We start from the raw sequence: 4,475 nt of genomic DNA on the forward strand, positions 1-4,475 counted from the left end.
TGGATAAACATTCATATGTATTTCTGAAATATTTACACAAACTTAGTTATTATTTTATTGGCTGTACAACTCATTAATTTGGTATTTTTTGTTAAAAAAACATTTATTTAAGTATAAAAGTGAAAAATTATTTTATTCAAAATATTGTCCATCGGAAGCGGCAACCTTTTCCCATCTTTCAGGCAATTTATTGATTCCGTCCCAAAAAAACTTCTCATCTTTTGCGCCGAGAAAGTCATCAAACCATTTTTTAATACCTTCAACATTGGTGAACCGTATTCCAGAAAGGTGATTCTGCATCGACCGAAACAAGTGGTAATCAGAAGCAGCTATGTCTGAGCTATAAGGCGGTTGAGGTAGAATTTCCCATCCGGAATTTTCCAAATACTTTTTGACCGGTACTGCAACATGTGACTGAGCATTGTCATGATGGAAAATCAATTTCTCGTGTCTGGTCGCCCATTCTGACCGTTTTTCGGCTATTGCTTGCTTCAAACGTATCAATTGTTGCTTGTATAGCTCTCCCGTGATCGTCTGGTCCGATTTTAACAGCTCATAGTACAGCACACCCTTCTGACCCCACCAAATACCCCACCTTCCAACCAAGAATATTCGGCTTTGGTGTCGATTTGGCTGGTTGGCCTGGCTTCACATATGATCTTTTACGCTTTGGGTTGTCGAAATGAATCCACTTTTCATCGCTAGTGGCAATACGATGCAAAAACGATTTCTTTTTGTGGCGATTAAGCAGCATTTCAGACATGCAAAATCATCTCTCAACGTCTCTTGGCTTCAATTCGTGTGGCACCCGATCTCCTTGTTTGTGAATGTATCCGGCTGCTTTTAAACGTTTAGAAATGGCTTGTTGAGTGGCTTCCAATGTTTTTCCAAGTTCTTCTTGAGTTTGACATAGATCTTGATTTAGTAATGCCCCCAATTCTTCGTCTTCAAACTTTTTTGATGGACCTGATCGCTCTTTGTCTTTTGTGTCAAAATCACCTTTTTTAAATCGTGCAAACCACTGCTGACATACTCTAATCTCTGGAGCATATTCAGGATAAGTTCTGAGAGTAAACGATGTGCTTCTGTCGCACTTTTCTTTAAATTGAAGAACAAAAGCAAACCTCCCCGCAAATGCTGTTTTGTTGGAACGTAATTGACATTTTGACTGTAATAAAAAAATTTGTGTTTTTACTAATATTCACTGTGACATATCAAATTTACTTGATTTTTTGGCGTGCTTTAACCTAGAATAGCTGTCACTGTCAAAATTTTGACTACATAAATATATATGAGAAATTAATTAGTTGTACACCCGAATTGTTTAGTTAAAATATTTAAATATTTCAGTTGAAATAAAACTGATAGAAGTTGAAGGCGAATTGGTAATTAGGAAAATTTCCCAGTGAAGACTCCTGCATCAGGTAACATAGAAGGCGAAGATAGCTCGTCAGCAATGAAAAATTACAAACTAAATTCCTATTCCACCCAAGGGCTTCTAAAAACTTCCAAAAACCAATAAAATTCCTCACTCAAAATGTTTGTGAGTTTGTGAGCGATAGAGTCAGATAGCTAATGGAAGGCGAGAGGCCGACGAAGAAATGAAGGCAAAATTAAGAAATAAACGAATTGTTTTATAAAACTAATAGAAAAAGTGAAGTAACAAGTTTAGATGAGCGAAAGTGTGATGAAAGTATCGTCAGCAAAGTGCAGCAAGGCAGAAAGGCGGAAAGGAGGGAACATGAAGTGGGCAGGGTGAGGATGATGGCTGCAAAAATATCAAAATTGAGCATTTAAGTACTAATGAAAAATTATTTTATTAAAAACTTTGCTAACTGCATAAGAATTTACTGGAAAATTATGCGAGTGCAGAACGGAGAAGTGTGGAAAAATTGCGAACCAAACAGCAAAAAAACAAAAACACATAGCAACGGAAAGCGACGAGGTCAGCAAGAAGTTGTGCGAAATGTGAAATATACCATAAAACAATTAAAGTGCCAGTGAGAAGAGCATTGAACAAGCGCTGACAACCTGAGTGGGTGGACAAAAGTAAAGTCGTGGGTACGAGTAAGTAGAAATTGCGAAGGGTGAAAACAATTTGGGAAGCGTGAAGAGCATGGAGTGGCCGTGCACAAGTTTGTTGGTAAGAGTGTGCACAAAATGGTCTAGTTCAAATGACAGTTAGTATCTCAAGCTTTCCAATTATAAATATTATTTTTCTCAATTCTGTTTTGGCTGTTTGTGATGTTATTGAAAAATTTCATAAGGTTATGTCAACTTTGGGACAATAAAAGAAAACGCTAGAAAAATTAATAAAAACAGAAAAATAACTCATTGAAGTGACGCAAAAAGCAGCAGAAGAATGCAGAGAGTAGAGGAACGTAAAGTTCAAAATTGTTTAAAAGTTTTTAATTGCAAAAATTTTGAATTACCCAAACAGAGACTGCTTTCGTTTTTGTCTTATTCTCACCCACACCATTGCGCTGATATAATTTTGCTGACAACCAAATAACAATTTTCACAAGTTCCAAAATATGGCGTAAAAGTTGATGAAAAAAAATGAAACTCTACTCAGTTCGAAATGATTGCAGAATGTGCGTACATTTTTCAAATTAATTGGCTGACTTGTCAAATACCACCCTGGATACCATTTAAATTACACACATACATACATATGAGTGCTTACGAATATGTATGCGCTTGGGCATATTTCAAAGTTTGGCAGGCACTGTAGTATGAAAATTAATTGGGATATTTACTTGGTATTTCAGTCTAAACGTTCTGTCAAAGTTGCAACAATGCATGAATAAAGTATTAGATGCTATTGTTGTTGCTTCCCTTAGCAGCACTTGGCATCGGCGCTGTCGTTGCCTATCAGTTATAAAATCCTTGCCAAATTGTTTTTGTGATTTTAATAGGCGGCCCTCTATCTTTGCTGTCATTGCGAAACTGGGCTGACTTATTACAAACAAAAACAAATCAGGATGAATTTTAGTATCGAGAGCGCACTGTCAAATTGATGTTCGGCATGCGCGCGAATGAGTCCCAGTGACTGGTTGAAGGTAATGACTCCGTTGTGTCGATTTTTCTTGAAATTTATTGCAAGTTTTTGTATTCATCTCCCATTCTTTCCAGATTTGCGTCGTCATGAATACATTTCTGCTAAACAGGCAGCTAGTGGGCTTTCAGGAGCGGCTTGTTGATGAGTTCCTGCACTACGACAACGCACCGACCTGCTTTTCGTTCCATGGGCACGAACTTTTGGCGAAAAAAACACCCTAACTTTGCCGATCCAACACCTTGAATTCGTTGCATCCCCTGCGATTTTTTCTTTTACTCTGCAATGAAGTTTCCAAGGAAGTTAAAAGAGCTGTAATCGTGGCGCTGATTGGTTCAACTGTGGAGGACTATCAAGGATGTTTCCAATTGCAGGAGCAACGTACATAAAATTAATCGAAATTGATCGAGTTTTATTCACAAATTCCTAGAACTTGTTTGTCATACCACTGAAAGGGGTAAAAAAAACTGAAAAAAAACCCAAAGGCATATATAAAAAGACTTCTGTCAGTATGTTATCATATACTGACTTGTTAGTATTTAATAAATGCAGCTGCGTGCGGCTCAAGCCTTTCCAAGTTGTATGCATCACATGAAATACCTAACAATGAAAATACAACAGCTTTGATGGCAAAATTCGAAAACAAAAAAGTAATCGCCTAGATGTGTGAGACGCCTTCTTCTACTGGCCTTCAGTTATCTACCACCAAGTATCAGCCTCATTTTGGCAAAACCACGTCCCTTTGCCAATACCAGTGACAGAAAATGTCAGTTTTTATTAGTCAAACACTTGTCCTTATATTGCACATATTTGTCAAAGTTTTTTTCTTCAACTGCTCATTGCCTAGAATTTCATAAGTGGTAAAGCAATTTAGCTGCCGAGAATAGACAGGGTCTTCATGTTCGAGCTTTTTTTTCATTTAAATTAGATACATAATTTGAATGTGAATTCGGTATCAATTTTTTGACCTGAATAAACAACATATTGTCGTGGATATTCCAACGTCCAGATAAGTGCCTTCGCTGTTTACGTACCCCTTCAAATGGAAATGAACTTTGTCTGAGCACATAATTTTGTTTTGGCAAAATGTAGTCTTTATTATTATTATAAAGGGTGGTTAAATTTCAAGGGCCGATGTTGAATGTGAACCACACCTAAACGTCAACGACACCGTCGGACGTTTTTCTTTGGGGTTATTTGAAAGAAAAGGTATGAGATAATACGGCACATTAACGGCATAAAACCTCAATTATGCCTCAGCGTCATCGAAAATTTGGACCATCGGATGGAGGTGTGCCGCCGAGGCCGTGGGGGCCATTTGGCCGATATTTTGTTCTATACGTAATTGAGCTATACTAACATTATCATAGTAAAAGAGAAATGACAATAATTTCCTAAAAAAATTGTATTTTATTCA

The 4,475-nt window shown here is 37.2% G+C and overlaps 1 long non-coding RNA gene across 1 annotated transcript; it reads left to right on the forward strand.

Annotated features, from left to right (window-relative positions):
* Positions 1–1,221: 1,221 nt before the first annotated feature.
* On the forward strand, positions 1,222–2,298 carry LOC128864921 (uncharacterized). The gene is made up of 3 exons (XR_008454721.1): positions 1,222–1,424; positions 1,494–1,755; positions 1,845–2,298. It is a non-coding gene; the product is annotated as an uncharacterized LOC128864921 (long non-coding RNA).
* Positions 2,299–4,475: the final 2,177 nt, after the last annotated feature.

This window comes from Anastrepha ludens, chromosome 5, assembly GCF_028408465.1.
Source record: "Anastrepha ludens isolate Willacy chromosome 5, idAnaLude1.1, whole genome shotgun sequence".
Taxonomy (NCBI): Eukaryota; Metazoa; Arthropoda; class Insecta; order Diptera; family Tephritidae; genus Anastrepha; species Anastrepha ludens.